This window comes from Notechis scutatus, chromosome 4, assembly GCF_049901735.1.
Source record: "Notechis scutatus isolate UNSWTSFEM ecotype Mainland chromosome 4, rNotScu1.2, whole genome shotgun sequence".
Taxonomy (NCBI): Eukaryota; Metazoa; Chordata; class Lepidosauria; order Squamata; family Elapidae; genus Notechis; species Notechis scutatus.
The window spans coordinates 56,575,337-56,600,584 of NC_142012.1; the positions used below are offsets into that span (position 1 = coordinate 56,575,337).

Genomic DNA, 25,248 nt, shown 5'->3' on the forward strand with positions numbered 1-25,248 from the left:
AGCACACAGATACACTGTACAGTAAATGTAGGTTTTTACTTCCAATAAACGTTTAAGCACAGTCCAAGATAAGCAGTCCAAGTCATTCACAGGTAAAGCAGTCAGTGTTCAGTTCAGGGATAATCCAAATATCAAAGTCCAGTATCAAAAACAGTTCAATAACAGACTTACATCAACGATTAGTAACAGTCATTAGGCGGAATGACAACTCTCTCCAACAGAAGTAACAGATACTCACACACTCACTGAGACTCTCTTCTGAGACTAAACAACCCAGGTTTCTGGCTCCATCTTATGGCCATTTGAGAAACCACCCAATTACAGTTTTAAAGACATAGTATTAAAATGTCTATCCTAGTTTATATATTTCCAACCCAAATAACTGTTAGGTGACTTACATTCCTAACACTGCGTGTGGTCACCGAACCAGTTGTTATACCGGTTGAATCCCACCACTGGACCAAGGGGACCAAAAAGCTTCTCCTAAACACCTATTATAATTAATCAGAGCTTTTCCATTAATCTTTAGGTGAGACCTTGGGTACCAAAATCCTACTCTGTTGTTTTCGTTTGCAATTGATTTCCGCAGTAGTTTAGAAACGGGGGCATCTTTGCTTCTTGACACTCACATGAGTGATCTATCTATCTGTGGTTATTGTTGTTTAACGAAAGAACCAGACGCAAAGGGAGATGGCCTTTAGAAAGCCAGACCAATATCCCGTTAAGTTTTCAAGGACATTTCCTTGCTCAGGTGCATTCATCTTGATATTTACAGTTTTTGAATCCATTTCAACCCAATCTGTCAAGAGGAAGGGAATGCACAGGTACAATAACAAGGTCTGCTCTGTGGGTGTTTCATAAGAACATGACAGCCTTTTGGTTCCCCCAGGAGCAATGAGAAGTTGTTATGAAGGACTTTACTGAATCTCTTGGAGATCACCAGACAAAAAAAGGACTGCCTCTTTTTTTTTTTTTTTTTTTTTTCATCCTTCCATGGCTTAATATCCTTGCTTGGACTTTGGAGAAAAAAAAAAATTTTTTTTTTGGAAGATGCAGACTAATTCCTCTGAGCATGAGACACACTGAATTGAAAAGAAGAAAACTCATTTTAATTTCAGCGTTCCAGAGAAGAAATTCCTTTGTATAAAAGAATGTACAGTACTATGACCTTCTGATAGTAAAGGGATTTTGAAGAAGTGTTCTGTCAGGCACACACACAAAAAATGACTTTGGGTACAAGGTCCTCTTTGGATCTACCATTTACCACAGAGAGCTGGCTTTATATAGCTCATTCCTTAGATTAAGGCAAAATATATATGTGCAAAAATTAGTTAATGCCAAAAATATCCCGAATAGGTATGTTGCCTTTTTTTTTTTTTTTTTTCAGAATAAAGTTGTTTGACTGAGAAAAAAAGCCGGTAAGGCTAGGTTGAGTTGGGAGATTTGTACAGAATAATCAGAGTGGGAAGGGACATTGGAGGTCTTCTAGTCCAACCCCCTGCTCTCTTTAATCATTATAAAAAAAGAAGTAAAAATTATGTCGGTTGAATCTACTCTTTACCAAAAGGAATTTCCTGTCACCCACTGTGATGACCCAGGGCACAGCACAGAGGTAAAACAGGCAGTTGGCAGTTTAAAACACCCCTTTATTGCTCCAAATTTCCCCAGATGCTCCCACATTTCTGGCAAGTCCCGGAGCAAAGTGATGATACACACACACACACACACACACACACACACACACACACACACCGCAAGCAGCCTCTGGCTGCAAGTAGTCCAACCCAATGCTGTGAAAGCTGCAAAGCAAGAAATTCAGAAAGAATGCAAGGAATCCGGGAAAGTTCAAACTTTGGCACTCAACACTCCAGGGATTCACATGATCTCCTTAAATCTCAGTCCCCAGATGTGCCTTGTGGAATGGGGTGGGGTGCTCTCCTCCCGAGTAGTTGGGTCAGTCTGTGCTGTTCTCACCTTCTCTCCACTCTCTGTGCTCTTAGATCAGGAGGGGGCGGTCCCTGCTCATCGCCTGAGCTCTGTCTCTCATGTCCACTGCTTAGCTTCCCTTGGTCATCCTGCTTCCCCTGTCCCTGCCTATAAGCTATCCCAATCCTGAAAGGCTCTGGCCTGACTGGGCCTGGTCCCCATTTTCTTCCCAATCCAACGAAGTCACCCCCTCGATCTCTGTCAGCTTCCAGTTCTGTTTCGTCTTTCTCTGCAGATTCAGGTTCCAATGGTGGCATGACACCCATTGTTAGAATGCATTATTAGGGTCCATGCACCCTGTCCATGGCAGGAAGCCATTGGCCACATGAGTGCCCCTCATGCAGTCAGCTGCCATGATGTTTTGGCCCATCAACAGCCTTGGCCACTGCAGCCTGTGACTTGACAGGCAGCTTCATCCTCTTCTCCACCATGGTGATCCAGAAACAGCAACTACCTCAGCAGAGAGTGGGGAAGCCCCAGATCCCCCTCATATCCTCAACTGCGGGGCCACCACCGAGGCTACTGCTGCTGTCATCGCCCACCATCTTGGCCGTGCCCGCTTGGTTGGAGTGGCTACTGGGATAACAACTGGGACAGGAGAGAGCCCTCGGCTCATAACAACTTGAGGAAGAAAAATGAAGAGACCAATGAACAGGAAGCACCCTCTTGCTTGACCTACTATAGAAAAAAAGTTATCAGGCATATATTCCTCATCCATCATTCCCAGCACAATTTGGATGGGCAACATGGAGTCTTAAATAAGCTGGGCCTTGAGCAAGCCGAGCTAACCAGGAAGAGACTTGCAAGCCTGGGACTGAAATTTGATAAAATTGTCCATTCTTCAATGGCCAGAGCAACGGAAACAACCGACATTATTAGCAAACATTTTCTCGGGGTGAGCTGAGCACGGATCTCCTGTGCGAAGGAATACCCATTGAACCAATCCTCCCCATTCTCACTGGAAGCCCGAAGTTGTGTGTTACAAAGATGGTGTTTACCTTGAGGCTGCCTTCCAAAGCTACGTTCACAAAGCTGATTGCAAACAGGAAGAGGACAGCTACAAAACCTTTGTTTGTCATGCAAAGTTATTTGCTGTATTGTCTGCGGAACATTGCAGTTCCCTCCAAAAGGTTGGCTTTGAATTTCCCTCAATAATGACAGCATTGCCCACCTGGTAATCTGCCCCAATGGGAAGGTGGCCCTTCACCTGCTTGGTGACATGGCATTTATGTCACCTGAGAAGATCACCTGCAATTGACTCATGTAAATGGGGAGGATTGCCAACTAAGAGGACAAAAGTACTTTCAAAAATGGCCAACCCTTTCCCTCAAAAGCTGCAGGTTCCCTCAACTTTGTTTGTCTCAGGCTGTTTATCACATGTTAAGATTTTGCTCTAGTAGATTATGGCAGGCAATATTGACCGTTGAGAGAATCGGAGAAGACCGACTTCCTTCAAAACAATCATGCTGTTGGCGACTCACCTAAAGCTATCTAAGAATTTTTTCCCCTTTTTTCTTTGACTTTCACATTTTGGGAGGGAAAAAAGACAGAAATACCATGAAGAAGTCCAGTGATACATGTTGGGTCCTAAAATCAGTATAAATCCAGAAGCCACCAGATCCAATAAATATGAAATAATTAAAAGTAGCACCTTCTCTTATTATGCAGCTCCAATTTTCACATGGGCACTGAAAATATACTTTAAGAAAAAACATTGGAGGTGGCATCTGTAGTTAAGACAGTTGTCATCCAAAGCAATGCCTGAACAAAAGCCAACAATTGTCTTCTCTCTTCAAGCCCTGTCTAGTTACTTGGTCTTTTATTTGAGATTTTCACTACAAGGCTCTAGTCCTAAAAATAAATAAACCCCAAACAGAAGCCTTTCTTAGCTTTCTCGGCCATTAATAATTGTTACAGCTTACTCTTTATCACTTGATCCCACTAAAGCACCATAAAATTTAGAAGTAAGAAGAAGCTATTCTGTTCCTCTAAGGTGCAGAGATCCTTCTGTACTTAGTTCTTACAGCAAAATAAACTGAACTCTCAACCAGTAACTGCCACTTCTAGGCAGATTCCATCCTTCTCATGAATCTTGTTATCTTCCTGCTTGCTGGGGAATTTCAGAAATGGAATAGCAGGATTTTGGGGTTATTCTGTGGTCAGAGAAGACACTCATGGATCTATGTCAACTGGTGTGGAACATATAAGTTATTTCTATCTGTCTTAGTATATTTAGGAAAACAAAATTTGAATTTATTTTCATGGCAGTATTGCAGGCTGACTCTGCCCATGGTCTGGAGTTCAATCCTGATGGGGCTTAAGGTTGACTCAGCTTATCATCTTTCCGAGGTCAGTAAAATGAGGATCCAAATTGTTGGAAGCAATATGCTGACTCTGTCAACTGATTAAAAAGAGCTGTAAAAGCAGTATATAAGTCTAAGTACTATTGCTACTTAAGCTAATTGCCTCTGCCAAATCCCAGTGCTCTTTCCAACAAGAAGGTTCAAAAAAGTTAAGAGTTGAAAGTATGCCATTCTAACCACTTAAGCCTCCTTTGAAAAGATAGAACCCAATAGTAAATCCCATTTTATTCCACCTGGGTATCTATTCCTTTTGAATAAAATGTTATTATTCTAATTCCTAGATCTTGAAACCATCAATCCACAGCATTTTCAATTTTTTGGTCCATATCCAACTAATTACTGTCTCAAAGCACCTAGCCAATACCTACTTAGCTTGACCTCATTCTGAGGAGAATGTGTGAATCATTAGCATATAGATGGCAGCACATCCAATGGCTTCATAATGACTAAGGACAAGCACCTTTTCAGGAAGAAACACATTAGACACTTGAAAGTGTGTAGTAAGAAGTTGCCAGATTGCTCTCTGGGAATCCTTAATTCTTGCCCTATTACTTCCGATTATCAGATCACTCCAAGAGGATTACCTGGTTAATGATATCAAAGGTTAATCAAAGAAAGTTAGTCTACTGGGAGAATCCCAATTCACTGCCAAGATGAAGTCTGACTCTAGACTGAAATAAGTCTATTCTGACCATTCCTTCCTTCCTTCCTCCCTTCCTCCCTTCCTTCCTTCCTTCCTTCCTTCCTTCCTTCCTTCCTTCCTTCCTTCCTTCCTTCCATTTGATTTTAATGGTCACCCAATTCTTAGGAAGAACTCTGGGCAACTTACAGTTTGAATAAAAACTAAAATGAAAGAAAATCTCAAAGAATATAACATAGCCTTGTTTGGAAAAAGAAATAAGAAGATAATAAAATAACCAAAACAATGATAATAAAAGTAATTGAGGCTAACCCAACACATATTTCACTTAAGAGTGCTACATTCTACACAGCCTCATTTCATAGATTGGACAAATATATAGAGGAAGATTTAAACATGGATTTCTAGGTGCTCACTGAGCTTAGTTGTTTTCTTGGGAGGCATTTCTTTACTCAACAAGGAACATGATCAATGCTAAAATGGAGAGTGGTTTGTGGAGGTGGAGGTGGCAAAAGAGGAAGTGGAGAAGGAAGACAAGGAGGAAGAAGGAGGGAGGGAGGTAAGAGGAGGAGGAGAGGAGGAGGAGGAGGAAGAGAAGGAGGAGGAGGAAAACTGTTTTGTTGCAAACATTTCATTACTCAACTAGTAAAATCATCGGTTCTAGAAGAGAGAGGAGTTTTCAGGGAGGAGGAGGAGGAGGATTGTCATGTTTGTAATGTTCCCTGAGTCTCATTTTCTTACAGATGTTTCACTATTCAACTAGGCAACAACATCAGTGCAATTGAGTGTAAGGTTTGTTTCCTGTTTATATAACTTAACTTATGCAGATGCACACTTTTACCTTCTTCTTTTTTAACCCCAAATCACTAAACATTCATCTCAGAAAACAGCCCCACATCATGGCATTGTAATGAATTTGAGCCAAATGCTTTAAAGCTTATCTCGCACACAACAGCGAGCACGTTTAGCATTGTTTGAAATCTGTCCCAAGCTATTCGTGGAAAGCCTTCTCCCACCTCCAGCTCTGTGTTCAGTGGCACACAACGCAACATATTTTGTACTTCGGCATCATCTTTTATGCGGGTTTCTTTTTCTGTTTGGTGAGAATGTTGTTTTGTAATTAGTGAATGTAAAGGAAAATAGCTGTTTGTGTTACAGTGAACAGTTTACTGTAATTGGGAACCAAAATAATTCTGCCAAAGTGTTAAAAAGAAAAAAAAAACCAACTCACACTCATGCAGAGAATTATTCTGATAAAGTGAGCAAAAAAACTTGAACCTGCCATGTTGAAGAATCTAAGATTGGAGACTGTTGAACTAAGGTTAACAGCAATGGCAAATGAGCTGAAAATGCAGGTGTTCCACTCCACCTGCAACCATAATTGAGCTCCAAATTGTTGTTGTTAAGTAAGATATGTTTTGCCCCATTTTACGACCTTTTCTTGCCACAGTTGTTAAGTGAATCATTACAGTTGTTAGTGTCAGCTTTGGAAGCCATATTCCATGCTGCCACATAGCCTGGGAGAGTGGAAGGGGGGTGATTTCAATTGAGTAGCTCTGAGTAGACAAAGTAAAATTCTTTTGTTAGTCCAAGGTCATTGAGTATGGCGTAGGATGAAATAAGGGTCTTACTTTTGGACTGATTGTGATTGGACCATGTTATGTGTTGACGACCAAGGGGGGATGGATTTGTAGTTTGGGAAGTTGTGGGAGGCAGAAAAAACTTTTAGATTCAGGTTTCCACAGATGTGCCAGGTGTTGTGATGACCCAGAGTGTACCACAAATGTAACGAAATACAAAACGTAAATAAATGTCCTTTAATGCCTCCAACTTGGCCCCACTATTCAATAATACTCAGTTGGAGATAAAACGTACTCAAAAATAGTCTTCAAAAGAAAGCAATACAGTCCAAACTTAATGAGCAGATAGAGGTGAAATAACAAACCAAACAAACTACAATGATGAAATTTCCACAACGGAACAAGAGAAGTAATTACCAAATTCAAGGAGATAACAAGGCAGAGCCTGTTGGAATGACGCCAGCCAAGATAACTTCAGACCAAAATAAAACACGCTTTGTTTCCAGCATTCACCAGTATGCAGGTCCAAACTCTTATGCAGTTCTCACACCTGCAGCCCATGAAGAGGATCAAGGCTGTCTCCTCCTGAGGAGACCACTTCTCTCCCTTATCCTCTCCTCCCTAGGATGTATAGGGGATGGGCCTGGGTCCTCCTCTGACTGCTCAGCCGGCCTCTGCCCTTCCCCAGCCTCCTCCACAACCTCTGGAGCCACACCCCCACTCCCCGTCGGCTGTTCCTCCTCTCCCTCAGAATCAGTCTTCACCAGGGGCATGACAGGTGCTATTCTAATCAAGGTACCTTTGAGATATGTTTGTCTCGGAGTTACTGATTGGAATGGAGGTTTGCTGGAATGCTGACAGTTAGGTTATAGCATGCTTGTTACGTGCATCTATCTGGCTTCTCCATGGCCTTTATTTCTCAGCATGTCACAAAAGGGAATCACATGACCCTGGGACCTGCAACCATCATAAATATGAACCAGTTGCTTAGCATTCAAATGTTGATCACGTGACCATGAGGATGCTGCAATGGTCATAGATAACTTTCGTCAGCGCCTTGTAACTAAATGAACTGTTGTAAGTTGAGGGCTATTTGTAGAACACAAAACCTAAATACACTTGGAGCAGCACATGAAACCCTCGACTATTTTACCTATGAATGATAAATTGTGGATTGAGCACATATGTTTTAGGCTGACGTCAGCTAAATTTTCCCATCCAAAGGCACAAAGGGGAAGTGGGAGAACATTAGATCAGTGGTAGGCTGCTGGGGTTTTTCACGGGATCAGGAGAGCCCCTAGCAAGATTCTGTGCAATTCAGAGAACTCCCACCCCTGGCTGGCCCCGCCGACCCACCTCGCCCCCCCAGGAATCCCTACATGGCCCATTTTGGATGCCAGGTAAGTACAGGGCCCGCATGGAGGCTTGGGGAGAACAAAAAACGGGCCTCTCGTAAGTTTGGGAAGGCCGGAAATGGGCCCATTTCTAGCTTCCAGAGAGTCTCCGGATCCCAGGGAGGCCATTTTCACCCTCCCGGAGGTTTGAGGAAAGCCTCCGGAGCCCATGGAGAGTGAAAACGCCCCCTACCCCCACCGTGGTGCAGAAAACCAACTAGGCCACGCCCACCATGGCCATTCCCACCAAGCAACGAGGCATAGAACTGGTTTCTAAAAATTTTGAAGCCCACTTCTGCATTGGATCCCTCAAAGTTAAAACCTTTCCTATCCTGACTATCTACATAATGGATCCTCTTCTCCTCGCCCAAATCAGAAGTGTCCCACAAGAGATAAAGGCTACGCTGTTCGAATATTTGCAGTGATTGGATTGGTTTCAGAAATTAGAACTTCTTCTAGAACAGAGAATGGGAAATCTCACTTAGGCTTTGACACCTGGAGGGCTAAAAGAAATCTTTCCTACTTCTGACCAAAATCCACCTAAGAAATGAACCGAGATCTATCCAGAAATGCCTGAACACTCTTATCTTTGTGAAGATCCCCATTCTTGAATCCAATAGCTGGAATTGGATGAAATTAACATGTAACAAATGAGATGGAATTCAAACAGGTCCATCCATTTTAGTCTAACCTCGCCTTGCAATCTGTCCTTAGGATTCATACTGTGGCAGTAAACAGATGATCTATTTAGCTATAGGGCAGTAAATAATCTTTGACAAATCTATAGGCTATAAATTTTCACATTCATTTAAAATTTAAACTATTGATGTCATGCATTTTTCCCACATCCCTCCTTCTCTCTCTTTATAGTTAATACTGTACATTAATTATACAAATAAGGCTTCAGGCTGAGAATGTCTTCTAAATAGCTCACATTGGACTGCGCCATAAATTAAAAATAGCATGTACAGTGAGCAGTCATAACATTACGAGTAATTGTAATCACCCTGTACAAATAATAGTACTTTTTTATTGCAACTACTGCTGATAAGACTAGGGCTGTCCCAACTTATTTGTTTCATCCAACCATCTTTTTAATTGCATGTTATTGTACTTCTATGGTTTTTGTTTATTGCTTCATTATTTTTATGTTTACTTTATTATTATTATTATTATTATTATTATTATTATTATTATTATTATTATTATTATTATTATTATTATTATCAGTTTATTGGGGTAAACCACCCAGAGTAGCCCCACAGCAAGATGGGTGGCAAATTAATTGAACAAATAAAATAAAATAAAATAAAATAAGACAATAAAATAATAAAATAAAATAAAATACAGCTAGTCCTTGATTTACAACAGTTTGTTAATGACCATTTGAAGTTACAGCAGCATCGAAAAAAAATGTCTTATGACCATTTTTCACATGACCATTGAAGCATCTCCATGGATGTGTGATCAAAATTCAGTTTCTTGGCAATGAACTCATATTTAGGATGGTTGCCATGTCTCCGGGTCATCTGATCAGCTTTTGTCATGCCCCTGTTAGAATCTGACTCCAAGGGAGAGGAGGAACAGCCAACAGGGAATGGGAGTGTGGCTCTGGAGGTTGTGGAGGAAATTGGGGAAGGGCACAGGCTGGCTGGACATTCAGAGGAAGACCCAGGCCCATCCCCTCTTCATCCTAGGGCACGCAGGGGGGAATGGATAAGGGAGAGACGTGAATGGCGTGGTCTATGGGGGAGGAAAGGGCTGCAGCTGTGAAGACTGTTTAAAAGGACAAACTGCACATGGGCCAGTGCTGGAAGCAAAGCGTGAAAATATTTCTAGTTTGTCAGTTCTTATCTGAGTTCTGGCGTCCTTCCCAGTGTGTGTATTTCAATATCTGTGAACATCTTCAAGCCCTTATTTAGTTTAGTTTAGTTTACTGTCACTGCACCTCATACAACGAAATCAAACACCATCTTCAGTGCACATCATGACCATGACCATGAAAATAAACACAAACACACATCCTTCACCCTTCACACATTGAACCAGAAACCCAGTGTGGTTTGTGTTGTTTTTTTTTTCTATTTATAATTTATATGTATTTTGAGTTTGAATGGAATTTCTTCCTTTTCGCAATTGTTTGTAGGGGAGTTTTTTCTCCAGTCAATGATAATTGGACCTTTGAAACCAAGTTGAAGGAATTAAAGGGACTTCACCTGTTTTTATGACTTTGTTGCTTTTGTATCCCACCCTGGGTCATCTCAGCTTTTGTGACCTTCTCACAAGCAAAGTCAATGGGGAAACTAATGGGAAAACCTTTAACAACCATGTTTCTAAAGAGCCGTAGCAAGAAAAGTTGTATACTGGGGCAAAATTCATTTAACAAATGTCTCACTTAGCAGCATAAATTTTGGGGTCAATTGTAGTCATAAGTTGAAGACTAGGTATAAAACAAAACAACATAACAGCTAATATACAATTGCGATTTATACAAATGCATCCCATTTTTAAAACACATGTTTTCCACAAATGTTTTGTGCAGGTCTTTGAATTAGGGGTGTTAATTGTCTTTCCATGTTGATTCTGGTTATTTTATCTGCTGATTTACTCCCATAAAAACCCAAGGCAGATTTGCAGGCTCAGTGTATGTGAGTAAAGTACAACCACTCCAATTGATTAAAGATATAGTAAAAAAAAAACAATGGGATCTATGATTTGCAGAGCTTCATGAAAACTTTGGAGTATTGCAGTGTCCCACTTTTTTATCTTAGTTGATAAATCTAGTCATCTTAGTTAAATCTCAGTTATCTGCTGAAGCTTCCCCACAACCAAAGTCTACTCTTATGTGTTTTAACATGAATATCACTGAAAACTAAAGCCGAATGGGAAAATCCATTTCAGTCCTGCCAGGAGACACAAATTATATGCTTCTGTAGATCTACTTCATTTTTGATAAAATGAACTGTGTTTCCACTATCAAAGCAACAATGAATTGTGGAATAGTTATTTCTGCTACTTGCCAAGGAAAATCCTCATTATAAGGAAACAGACCAGAAGGTTATGTCATATTTCAAGAATCCTTTTGTGTTTTTTAAAAGTGAGTAGGTAGTTGGGGAACAAAGAAGCGAAAGGGAAAGAGAAAGGAACAATACCACACACCCTGAAATTGCATGTGTTTTAATTGTGTGATCCTTGGAATTGTGTTTTTGTCTTATTTACAAGATAGACATGTTTTCACACACACAAGCATGCTATCAATTAAATTAAAAACATTGAGATCAGGGTATCAACTATAATGAGAAAAAAGTGGAAATAAACATAAATGGACTGGCTATCTGGATAAAAGCTATATTGTATAAACATTAACATAGATTGATTAATGGGTGGACTGCAACTAATACTTTTTCCCTTCATTTTCTAGCACTAAATCCAGAAAGGATCATAATCTAACTTGGCATAGTTACAATGACCGGCAAACTTGCTGAGTATTTCATTTTCAAAACCCTAGGCGCTTTTTATTACATTATGCCATATCTTATTAGTCTGGATTCGAGTTTCCTGTATTTCTGCATTAAAACCTTAATTGGCATGAGTGTGTGTGTGTGTGTGTGTGTGTGTTTTCCAGCGTAACTCTGGAATGCCTCAAGCAATTTCAACCAAACGTGGTACACAGATGACTTACCCTCTGGAAATAAATATTGGGGGGTGAGGTAAGACGTTCCTAACACCCCTCGGGGTGTGCGTGTGCCTTAAAATGCCTTCTACTGTACAGCACAGTGGACTTGCCTTGGTAACAGCTTCACAGTACTCCCGTACTCCACAAGGAGGCTCCCTCTCAAGCCCTCCAAGGAAATGAGAGACAGGTGATTGGCCAAGTGCAATCAAAAAAATGAAACAGGATAGACAAGAAACAAGAGACAGTACAACAGTGTGAGTCCCGAGTACAGAATTTTGCTGTCTAATATAGGATTGGGATAAATAAATACCCAGGCAATGCCGGGTTATCAGCTAGTTATAAATATATTTCAAATGAGCCTTCTCAAAATGTTGGATAGCCTTCATTATTTACACACACACACACACACACACACACACACACAGAGATTTGATCTCTCTTGAATGACATTTCATCCATTACCTCTTCTCCTGCCCTTGGTTTAGAGGTGGTATTCAGTAGGTTCTGACCAGTTCTGGACAACTGGTAGTGGAAATTTTGAGTAGTTTGGAGATCCGGCAAATCCCACCTCTGACTGGAGATTTTATAGTATCCTTCCCCTGCCATGCCCACCAAGCCATGCCCACAGAACTGGTAGTAAAAAAAAATTGAATCCCACCCCTGCCTTGGTTGATTTCGGAGACTAGGTGGCTCCCTGTGAAAGCAGCTTAAATATTGGAAGATTGCCAATATTTCATTGAATATGAAATTGTGGGTGTTCCATCACTGGAGGTTTCCAAGAAGAGACCAGACAAACATTTGACCAGCATGGTATAAGGTCTCCTGCATTGAGCAAGGGGGCTGGACTAGAAGACCGCCTAGGTACCTTCCAGCCCTACGAATTTATGATTTTTAACATTTTTGGAGCAGAATTGTTATGGAACATAAAAGTTCCCCCTTAAAGAAATATGCCGTAGCTATAAAACATCATTCATGAAAATTAATGCAAAATTCATACACGAGCTGAAATTGTTCATCAATGGTTTCAAAGCCCTAATGGCCAATACATTGATAAATTAAAGACTTAAGATGGAAAATCCCAGAATGAAATGTAAAGATCTCAATTAAATCAGATGAAGATGGGAGGGCCATGGCTTGCCCACAGATCAACCAGAACAGTTCTTTTAGTTGCAGATAATCAGAAGCTGAATATGAATCAGCAATGTCTTGAAAATGCAACAACAGAGTATCAAAATAATCATGAAAAACAGGTCATGGGAAATAATTCTTTGTGGTCTTGAAGCTCCATTGTAAGTATTGCAGTTATGGGTACTCCTATTTAAGAAGGATTTCGACACGTTGGATCAAGTTCATAAAAATAGCAGCACAACTTGAAATTAAGTCCTTTTCAACAGAATAAGGGAATTGGTTATATTTAGACTTTAAGAAGAAGCATTTGAGCAGGAAATATAATAACATTCTACAAGTACTTGAAAAGGCATCACATGGAAAGAATGAGTCTATTGTTCCAGAGTGTAGGATACAAAATAGTGGTCTTAAGTTACAGGAAATCAGGTTTCATTTAAAAAAAAGAAGAAGAAAAACACTTTTCTAGTGGTTTGAATTGTTGAAGCAAGAATAATATATGCTTTGTTACTAGATGTTATTAGATGAATTTAAGGAGAAGCTGTAGAATCAATTCTTGATGAAAACTTAAACTAGACTCCTGCATTAATTTAAGGTGTTGGATGTGATGGCCTTAACTACTTAATTACTAACTTTACTACTGTAATTCTCATCCTCTGAAACTTCAGTGGAAATTGTCAACAAGCAATGTTCTATCCTCATTACACAGTAATTTGTGTGCAACTGGACATGCAACCAAATCCACCTATCCTACAATAAAACAGACCGTGTGTGTAGATCTAAATGCTTTATTGAAAGAACAGGATATGGTGAAACTGGGGAAAATAGGAATACATACAATGAGAACCAAACACAAGATAGCTAGTATTAGGTTACTGCTGAACATAACAATTAATAAACACAAGCAACTTAAATCTCACCAGCAATGCTCATGGACGATTATGTGCCACAGATTAAGATGGATTCTTCTTTGTGCTTCTGCCTCTCCAAATGCTAAAGAAAATGGAGTCTGGCTTCCCAGCTTGCACTTGGTTTGAGAATGCAGGCTGATGGATAAAATGGATTGGATCAGCTTCAAACAATATACTTGATATTTTGTCCTTCCACCACTAGATGGGGCTAGAGAGCAACAACAGTGTATAAAGATATATGTTGTGGCATGACAAGAACAAGAACAAAAGAGGTTTGGGAGAAATCATGTTGACTACCTTTTACACTATAGTCTGAAAGAACAAGAAATGATCATTATCCCTTTGTGCAATACTTTAAAAACAGCAGTTTGGGCAGGAAAAAAGTCCTTGTTAATTAATGGTATAATTTGTGTTGAATGCTATGCCACATCAACTTTGGTTTTCTTGTTTAGGAGGGACATTGGCTCAGAATACCAGGAATGTAGTACAGTAGTTGGATTCAAAAAAAAAATTACTACCTGTTCTGTGGGCGTGGCTTGGCGGGCATGGTGTGGCTTGGTGGGCGTGGCTTGGTGGGCATGGCAGGGAAAGGATACTGCAAAATCTCCATTCCCTCCCCACTCCTGAGGGAAGGTTACTGCAAATCCCATTCCCTCCCAACCTGCTTTCCAGCTCTGTTCTCCTGTGCAGTGCAACAACAACAAAAAAAAGACCCAGCCAATCAGCTGGGACTTGGGAGGCAGAGAATAGATGGGGGGCAGGGCCAGTCAAAGGCGCTATTTGCTGATTCTCCAAACAACTCAAAATTTCTGCTACCGGTTTTCCAGAACTGGTCAGAACCTGCTGAATACTGCTCCGATGTAGTAGCTTCCCTTAGAAGTTGAAGGAAGCATCCCCAGGTAGCTTCTTAGAAAGCTGATTCCTCAAAGTTTTCCCAAAGCTTGCCACCCAATTGCTGTTCCTGATGTGGCAAAAGAGAGCTGCTTTGATGTGGGAAACTGTGAGTTGTAGTTGAGCCTTAGATACAAAGCCAGATGGGTGGCCTTGGGCCAGTCTTTTCTCTAACATGCAGGGAAAGCACTCTCTTATTAATCAGAAACTTCTTGTACATTTACATAAACAACATGGCCACTTTGAATGTTGCAATTTATTTTGGAATACCTTTCGATAAAGTATATTTTTAATCATCTTGTATTTTATACCTTATGGCATTTTTAATGCTCAAATATGAGTGGGCATAAGAGCATGCTTTTGCACTTTTGAATTAGATAGGCAACATATATTTTTCTCTTTGAAATGACTATTCCCGCCCTTCTGGATTTAAGTCATGTATTTCTGGGAATAGAACTTGTCTTTTGAAGACATCCATTAGTGAGGAGATAAGGAAAAATTTGCTCTCGATGAAACTAGAATCCATATCGGGAGTGCTGTAAAGATATCTCCTGCAAAAATCTGAATTTAATGGATTATAAGCATTAAAGCATAGCTGCTTTATTAATTGAGTTACATGGACAATTAGGCTATATGCAAAGAAACAAAAGAAATAGCAATACCTGGACACATTGCAATTACAGCTGAAATTTTCTCAAGGAAGAAGGGAAGATGGAGGGAGGAAGGGAAGGAATAACAATAGCACTTAAGACTTATATACCATTTCACAGTGCTTTACAACCCTCTCTAAGCAGTTTACAGAGTCAGTATATTGTCCCCAACAATCTGAGTCCTCATTTTACTGACCTTGGAAAGCTGAGTCAACCTTGAGCTGGTCAGGATCGAACTGCTGGCAGTTGGCAGAGTTAGCCTGCAATACTGCATTCTAACCACTGTGCCATCATGGCAGAGGAAGGGAGGGAGGGAGGGAGGTGTTGGCTGTCTGATGGACGGAACTGAGCTTCAATGTTTAGTAATCATGTTCTAGATAACAAAGTACCCGACGTTTCACCAGCAGCTTTCACCAATATCTTTAAGGGCAAAGTAACTAAGCAGGGATGCAATGGCTCAGTAGCTAAGACGCTGAGCTTGTCGATCAGAAAGGTTGGCAGTTCGGCCGTTCGAATCCCTAGCTCTGCGTAATGGAGTGAGCTCCTGTTACTTGTCCCAGCTTCTGCCAACCTAGCAGTTTGAAAGCATGTAAAAAATGCAAGTAGAAAAATAGGGACCACCTTTGGTGGGAAGGTAACAGTGTTTTGTGCTCCTTTGGTGTTTAGTCATGCTGGCCAAATGACCACAGAGATGTCTTCGGACAGCGCTGGCTCTTTGACTTTGTAACGGAGATGAGCACCCACCCCCCCTAGAGTCAGAAATGACTAGCATGTATGTGCGAGGGGAACCTTTACCTTTTAACTAAGCAGGACTGACTTGGTTTCTGTCTTTTTAAAAAGATGGTATTATTTCTGGTTGGGTTTGTTTTAACCAAGCTGGTTTCCAATTGGGGGAAATGATTGAAGTCTGGTATCTGATTGGTTCTGTTTCTGCCTGATCCTGATTGGGTGTTTTTGTCATATTGGTTCCCTATTTGTTTGTTTGTTTGTTTGTACTGTACTCTGGTTGGTTAGCCCAAGTTCTGATTAGGTCCTATAATGGTATGTAGAAAGACTTTGGGAGATGGAGCAAAGGGACACAATCAAGCAAATTGTCAGATAAAAGGCAACACAGCCCACAGCAGGAATGGACTCCTTCCCTAATTTCATACATTTTAAAGAAGACTGGAGAAAGCTTTACTTTCAGACTTGCAAGATTCTGTTAATGTAGTTTTAAAATAAAGTAGAATGGATTCATTTAGCTGCGCTTCCTATCTGGTCTACCTCATAAGTCATCGTCCAAATAAGTATTCAATTTAGAACATAGAATAACAGAGTTAGAAGGGACCATGGAGATCTTCTAGTCCAACCCCCTGCTCAAGCAGGAAACTCTATACAATCTCAGACAGGTGGCTGTCCAGTCTCTTCTGAAAAGCTTCCAGTGATGGAGCATTCATAACTTCTAAAGCAGGGATCCCCAACCTTTTCGACGCCCTTTGCGCCGCGGCCGTTCCGGCGTCAGCTGGGCGCCGCCATTTTTTTGACGAAAAATCACTTCCGGTGACGTCACCGGAAGTGATTTCGTCAAAAAGATGGCGGCGGCTCGGTGAGCTTTTTCGGGTAGAAATGGCTTTCTACCCGGAAAAGCTCACCGAAGCGCTGGCGCCGCCATCTTTTTGACGAAAAATTGCTTTTTACCAAAAAGATGGCGGCGCCCAGCAACCAGCGGCCCGGTAAGGCTTGTTCCGCGGCCCGGTACCGGTCCGCGGACCGGCGGTTGGGGACCCCTGTTCTAAAGGCAAGATTGTTCTAAATGTCAGGAACTTCTCCTTAGTTCTAGGTTGGATTTATCTTTCATTAGTTTCCATCTGTGGCTTCTTGCCTTGTCTTCAGGTGTTTTGGAAAATAGGTTGACCCCCTCTTCTTTGGGGCAGCCCTTCAGATATTGGAACACTGCTATCATGTCTCCCTTGGTCCTTCTTTTCATTAGATTAGCCATACCCAATTCTTGAAACTGTTCATCATATGCCCCTAATCATCTTTGTTGCTCTTCTCTGAACTTTTGTTTGTTTTGTTTGTTCAAATATTTTTATTTTTAGTATATTAAAAAAGAGCAACAATTTCAATCTCTATATAAACGGTATTTTGTCTGGTTACAGTTACTTTGAGCAATAGTCCATTATCATCATAATGTTCATTGTCTCCCTTGGTCCTTCTTTTCATTAGATTAGCCATACCCAATTCTTGAAACTGTTCATCATATGCCCCTAATCATCTTTGTTGCTCTTCTCTGAACTTTTGTTTGTTTTGTTTGTTCAAATATTTTTATTTTTAGTATATTAAAAAAGAGCAACAATTTCAATCTCTATATAAACAGTATTTTGTCTGGTTACAGTTACTTTGAGCAATAGTCCATCATCATCATAATGTTCATTAATTGTGATCATATAACAGTATTTTCTCCACATGATATTAATATTTAATCGTTAATATTAAATCATATAGATAATAAGCATATCATAATAATCCTTCGTGATAAATTTAATCTGCTTACAATTATTAAATATTCTAACTTCTGTTTCTATTATTTAACCATAGATAAAATGAATCCCATGTTCCAAAATATTCCGCATCTTCCTTCTCTTTAATTTTAAGTGTTAATCTATCCATTTCTGCACATTCTAGTATATTTTTTTTTACTATCTTCTCATCTGTGGGGATCTCCACACCTTTCCAATGTTATGCAAATACAATTCTGTCCGCTGTTAACACATATAATATTAAATACATAGTCCCTTTATTATATTTTTCTGGTATGATATCCAACAGAAATATTTCTGTTTTCTCTCTGTACTTTTTTTTTCCTCTGCACTTTTTTCAAAGTCTCAATATCTTTTTAATATTGTGGTGACCAAAACTGGATGCAGTATTCCAACTGTGACCTTATCAAGGCTTTGTAAAGGAGTACTAGAGTACTTCATGTGATCTTAATTATGTCCCCCTGTTAATAAATCCTTGGATTGCTCATATTTAAATGATTTGCCCATTTTTTTGTGGATCTGATTCCTGCTTGGTTCTGCTTTGGGGCAGGATCTTTTTGTGGCTTTATTAACCTTCAGATTTTCTTCTTTCTTGTCAAAGCTGTTGGGATTTTTGTGGTTCTGAATAGACACTCTGTGCTAATATATCTAATACCTTGTTGTTGACAGCAGTATCATGCATAATCTCATTTGTTACCCACTACTACAAGTTTGGGTTGTCTATTGTAATATGGAGGAAAACATCCTATCTACAAGGTGCGTGATGAACTTGAGATGCCAGGTGTAAATGAGAATCAAAATATTTGTGCTAAATTTGAGACCTAGAATTACATTTGAGGAACTATGGTGCCCTTAAGTGTCTCTGAATATCAGTGAAAAATTACTATATTGAAAATATTCATATGTGGAAATGTAGAAGCTATTGCGTTACGGACCTCAATGTCTCTTTAAGGATATATTGGGTTGCATATGTATTTGATTCATAATGCTAAACTCGAAATGGAATGCTTCTGCTATGATTAGAAATGAATAATTCCATCATGGTTAATAAATCAGACAAGATTTATCTGTGCTCACTAAATGACAGCATAGTTCAAAATCCAATATGAGGTCTTTAGGGATCACACATCTAGTTCATAAATCTTTAGACAACAGAGCTCTATTAAAACACACACAAAACAAAGCAATTTTCGGATGAACTCTCTCCAGCCTTCATAAATATTTAGACTGAAATGCTGTCATGTTTATTTGGAAGCACATTTTCCTTTTGTGAGGCTTTTATAAGGATACTTTGGAGGCTTGGGGTTAAAAAGAAAGAAAGAAGCAGATTAAAATCCACTCATCAAACCCTGCACTCTGTAATGCTGGCATTTTGTTCGACCTTGACTGATAATAAGGGGAAGAGGATTGAATTCAGTATAAGTAGCTTATTTGCCTGACCCTGGCTTTGAAATAAAAAAAGAAAGATAAAGACAGAAATATAGGACAGTCCCTTTTATTAAAGCAGGATATCTGCAAAAGGATCAGGAACATCTGGATGATTGCAGGGTTCCCTTCTTAACATGATATCTGAGTTTCAGGTTGTATTATTGTGAACCACTCTTTGTGGTGTCGCTCTGTATTAAGTTGCAGTCAATTAACAAGGCAGTCTTTACTTACTAATAGAAGCCCTTCTTAATAGTTAACTAAGAGGTATACCAATTTATAAAGGATGTGGTGGCTCAGTGGCTAAGACGCTGAGCTTGTCGATCAGAAAGTTTGGCAGTTTGGCGGTTTGAATCCCGAGCGCCACGTAACAGAGTAAGCTTCTGTTCCTTGTCCCAGCTTCTGCCAACCTAGCAGTTCGAAAGCATGTAAAAAATGCAAGTAGAAAAATAGGGACCCCTTTGGTGTGAAGGTAACAGCATTCCATGCACCTTTGGTCCACGGAGACGTCTTCGGACAGCGCTGGCTCTTCGGCTTTGTAACGGAAATGAGCACTGCCCCCTGGAGCTGGAAACGACTAGCACATATGTGCGAGGGGAACCTTTACCTTTATACCAATTTATAAGCAATCTTGTTTTTTTATTTCTGTGTACATGGGTTGTCTGAACCTGTGCCGAAGCGGATGAAGAACACCAGACACGAGATGCAGGTTGTGTTTCCTTTCATTGAAGCACTTTAGCAAAAGGGGTCCCAGTCACCAAAATGCCTAGACTCAGAACAAAGCTTTATGGAAAGCTTTATATAATTTCACTAAAGCAGAAGGTGAGACAAGGTGGGCTATATAAGAAATATCATCTAATAAACATTTAGGTGATGAACTGACTAACAGAAAAAGTAACAGAATAACAGAGTTGGAAGGAACCTTGTAGGTCATCTACTCCAACCCCCTGCCCAAGCAGGAGACCCTATACCATTTATGACAGATGGCAGCCCAGTCTCTTCTTGAAAGTTTCCAGGGATGATGCTCCTACTACTTCTAAAGACAAGTTGTTCCATTGGTTGATTGCTGTCACTGTTTCTCCTTATTTTTCCTTATTTTTAGGTTGAATCTCTGCTTGTTCAGTTTCCATCCATTATTCCTTGTCTGGCCTTCTGGTGCTTGGGAAAACAGCTTGACCCCCTCCTCCTCTCTGTGGCAGCCCCTCAAATATTGGAACTCTGCTATCATGTTTCCCCTGGTCCTTCTCTTCCCTAGACTAGCTATGCCCAGTTTCTGCAACCGTTCTTCATATCTATATATATATCTATATCTATCTATATCTATCTATCTATCTATCTATCTATCTATCTATCTATCTATCTATCTATCTATCTATCTATCTATCTATCTATATCTATCTATATCTATCTATCTATATCTATCTATATCTATCTATATATCTATATATCTATATATCTATCTATATCTATATCTATATATATCTATATCTATCTATATCTATCTATCTATCTATATATATCTATATATATCTATATCTATCTATCTATCTATCTATCTATCTATCTATCTATCTATCTATCTATCTATCTATCTAAATACTTACATGTATGGTGTTCGCTTGGTTCGGTATTTTCCCACGTCATTGTAGTTCTTTTAAAGTTGTAGCAACGTTTCAGCAGAATCTCATCTGCCATCATCAGGCTTCTGTATTGTGTCCGTCTGTGGGTCAGACTTTTACAGTGGTTTCAGATTTAAATTTGGGGCAGCCTATTGCTGTGCCAGAATGGTTTTTCTTCATCCTGATTGGTTGGGAGTCTTGGTCTATGTTTATTGGTCTCGAGTTTGCTGTGTTCTGCTTGATGGGTGTTTCTGATATCTTCTGTCTGTTTTTTGGCTCTTTTTGTATCTTGATTGGCTGGCAGCATTGTGTTACTTTAATGGAGGCCTTTAGTGCAGCTTGGCTTCGGGTAAATGGACGGCTATCATTAGTTAGGAAGCTGGGTTTCATCTGGGTGCCTGGTTGGGGTGTGTTTGAGCTGGAGGTATCAGGGGGGATCTGTTTGTGCCCAGGTGTTTGCCTGGCTTGTGGTGTGGAGATTTTTTGTTTGTGAGTGCAGGCTTCCAAATGATTGACAGCCTGGTGGAATCATCTCTTCTGTTCATGCTTTCTGGTCTTTTTCAATCTCTATGGCTTCTCTGATGACTCTGTGGCTAGGGTTTTCCATAGTGGCCAGGGTTTTGGTGCCATTGAAGTTGATGCTATGATCTGTAGCTTCCATGTGTTGGACTAGTGAGGAAGTGTGTTCCAGCTTTTTGACTGCATTTTTGTGTTCATCCAGGCGGGTACTTATTCTTCTATTGGTCTGTCCAATGTATGTGGCCGGGCATGATGCACAGGGACTTCGATACGCCTTGGTTTTCCAGGTCAATTTTATCTTTGGGGTTGCTAAGGATGGCTGCTATTTTTCTGTCTGTTTTGAAGGCAGTCCTGATGTGATGTCTGTGTAGTACCTTACTAATTTTGTCTGTAGTACCTCTTATGTAGGGCAGGACAGCTGTTCCATAGGTCTGTTCATCTTCTGGGTCTCTATTATGTTTCAGTGTGTTTTTGTGGATCAAGCTGGTGATTTTGCTTTTGTGGAAGCCGTTGGCTGTCAGTACTTTAGTCAGGGTGCATAGTTCAGCCTTAATGTGTGTCTTGTCTGCCAGGCGTTTGGTTCTGGTAATTAGTGTTTTAGCCACGGAGTTTATCTGTGCTGGGTGGTGGTGGGATTGGGCGTTGAGGTAGCGGTTGGTGTGGGTTTTCTTCTGGTATATGGTGTGTCCTAGTGTGCCATCTGTTTTTTGTAGATTAGTACATCTAGGAATGGTAGTTGTTTGTTTGTTTCTGTTTCCATGGTGAACTTGATTTTGGGGTGTGCGCTGTTTAGGTGTGTTAGGAAATTGTTTAGGTTTTCTTGTCCATGGGGCCAAATCACGAATGTGTCATCGATGTATCTTAACCATAGTTTGGGTTTGAGGATGGCATTGGCCAGGGCTCTGGATTCAATTCTTCCATGAACAGGTTAGCAATGACAGGTGACAGTGGTGATCCCATGGGGGCTCCTTCTATTTGTTTGTATCTTTGTCCTTTGTATATGAAATATGTGTTGGTTAAGCAGTGTTCTGTTAGTTCCATGAGGTGTTTGGCTGGTTGGTATTTATTTTTGATGATTTCAAGGGTCTCTTTTATCGGGACTTGAGTGAATAGGGAAACCACGTCAAAACTTACAAGCAGATCTTCTTGCTCCACGTGTAGATCTTTGATCATTTCCAAGAAGTGGTATGAGTTTTGTACATGTGAAGCTGCTGTTTCAGCATGGGGCTGTAGCTGCTTTGCTAGGTATTTGGCTAGGTTTTGTAGTGGTGCTCCTCTGGAGCTGACTATGGGTCTGAGAGGTATGCCTTCTTTGTGTATTTTTGGGAGGCCGTATAGTTTGGGGCATCTGGAAGATTTCTCTCTGGGTATAATCGTGTGTTGGATCTCTTTGCTTATGTGGCTGGTTATAATTTTCTTCTTGGTTAATTTTTCCAGATATGTGGTTGGGTCTGTGTTTATGGGTTTGTATGTGGAGTCTTGGAGTAGGTCTGTCAATTTTGTTTCGTAGTCTTTTCTGTCCATTACTACAGTGGCATTTCCTTTGTCTGCTGGGAGGATGATTATGCTGCTATCTCTTTTCAGGTTTTGTAGTGCTTTAATTTCATTTTTCTGTAAGTTGCTTTTGGGTGGCTTGCTTGTGCATAGGATATTGGTAACTTGGTGTCTTATTTTATCAGCTTCACCTGTATTTAATTTAGTTAGGCTGGATTCTACTGCACATATGATGGATTCTGTGGGGATTTTTTGGGGTGCTATAGCATAATTGAATCCTTTGGTTAGAACATCTGTTTCTGTTTTGGTGAGTTCTCTGTTGGAAACGTTGTGCACTAATTGTTTCAGGTGTTGTTGTGAGTTGTTGGGGGTTTTCTTGTCATGTTCTAATTTCTTTAATTTTTTCAATAATTTTTCCTGTTTGTAAATACCTTCAGAATCAGCTCTCCAAGTTGTAAGTTGTTTTATCTTGTCCCAAAGTAGAGGGTGGATTTTGCTGCTCAGTTCCAGGTGTAGTGCTAGCAAATCTTTGTTTAACTGATCTAATCGGAATCTCTTACTGTGGAGCTCGCTCCGTAGTAAAGCCATTTCAGTTCTTTTCAGGATACGTTTAGTGGCTGCTGTGCTTTGATGAAATGTTAATTTGAAGCAGGTTGGTGTAGTATTGTTGTCTCCTGCAGCTGCGTAGGAATTGGAGGTCACATAGTATTCCTGCTCTTGTAATTTCCAGTTTCTCGTAGGTTTTGATCTGGCTGTTTATTTCCTCCCGTAGAGGTTTGATATTTGTTTTCTTAAGTTTTCGGGTACTTACATGTATGGTGTTCGGCTTGGTTCGGTATTTTCCACGTCATTGTAGTTCTTTTAAAGTTGTAGCAACGTTTCAGCAGAATCTCATCTGCCATCATCAGGCTTCTGTATTGTGTCCGTCTGTGGGTCAGACTTTTACAGTGGTTTCAGATTTAAATTTGGGGCAGCCTATTGCTGTGCCAGAATGGTTTTTTCTTCATCCTGATTGGTTGGGAGTCTTGGTCTGTGTTTATTGGTCTCGGAGTTTGCTGTGTTCTGCTTGATGGGTGTTTCTGATATCTTCTGTCTGTTTTTTGGCTCTTTTTGTATCTTGATTGGCTGGCAGCATTGTGTTACTTTAATGGAGGCCTTTAGTGCAGCTTGGCTTCGGGTAAATGGACGGCTATCATTAGTTAGGAAGCTGGGTTTCATCTGGGTGCCTGGTTGGGGTGTGTTTGAGCTGGAGGTATCAGGGGGATCTGTTTGTGCCCAGGTGTTTGCCTGGCTTGTGGTGTGGAGATTTTTTGTTTGTGAGTGCAGGCTTCCAAATGATTGACAGCCTGGTGGAATCATCTCTTCTGTTCATGCTTTCTGGTCTTTTTTCAATCTCTATGGCTTCTCTGATGACTCTGTGGCTAGGGTTTTCCATAGTGGCCAGGGTTTTGGTGCCATTGAAGTTGATGCTATGACCTGTAGCTTCCATGTGTTGGACTAGTGAGGAAGTGTGTTCCAGCTTTTTGACTGCATTTTTGTGTTCATCCAGGCGGGTACTTATTCTTCTATTGGTCTGTCCAATGTATGTGGCCGGGCATGATGCACAGGGGACTTCGTATACGCCTTGGTTTTCCAGGTCAATTTTATCTTTGGGGTTGCTAAGGATGGCTGCTATTTTTCTGTCTGTTTTGAAGGCAGTCCTGATGTGATGTCTGTGTAGTACCTTACTAATTTTGTCTGTAGTACCTCTTATGTAGGGCAGGACAGCTGTTCCATAGGTCTGTTCATCTTCTGGGTCTCTATTATGTTTCAGTGTGTTTTTGTGGATCAAGCTGGTGATTTTGTTTTTGTGGAAGCCGTTGGCTGTCAGTACTTTAGTCAGGGTGCATAGTTCAGCCTTAATGTGTCTTGTCTGCCAGGCGTTTGGTTCTGGTAATTAGTGTTTTAGCCACGGAGTTTATCTGTGCTGGGTGGTGGTGGGATTGGGCGTTGAGGTAGCGGTTGGTGTGGGTTTTCTTCTGGTATATGGTGTGTCCTAGTGTGCCATCTGTTTTTTGTAGATTAATACATCTAGGAATGGTAGTTGTTTGTTTGTTTCTGTTTCCATGGTGAACTTGATTTTGGGGTGTGCGCTGTTTAGGTGTGTTAGGAAATTGTTTAGGTTTTCTTGTCCATGGGGCCAAATCACGAATGTGTCATCGATGTATCTTAACCATAGTTTGGGTTTGAGGATGGCATTGGCCAGGGCTCTGGATTCGAATTCTTCCATGAACAGGTTAGCAATGACAGGTGACAGTGGTGATCCCATGGGGGCTCCTTCTATTTGTTTGTATCTTTGTCCTTTGTATATGAAATATGTGTTGGTTAAGCAGTGTTCTGTTAGTTCCATGAGGTGTTTGGCTGGTTGGTATTTATTTTTGATGATTTCAAGGGTCTCTTTTATCGGGACTTGAGTG

General features: G+C 40.5%; 1 pseudogene; it reads left to right on the forward strand.

The window, feature by feature from the left end:
- Positions 1-201: 201 nt before the first annotated feature.
- LOC113417120 (serine/threonine-protein phosphatase PGAM5, mitochondrial pseudogene) lies at positions 202-3,244 on the forward strand (annotated as a pseudogene).
- The last annotated feature ends 22,004 nt before the right edge of the window (positions 3,245-25,248 follow it).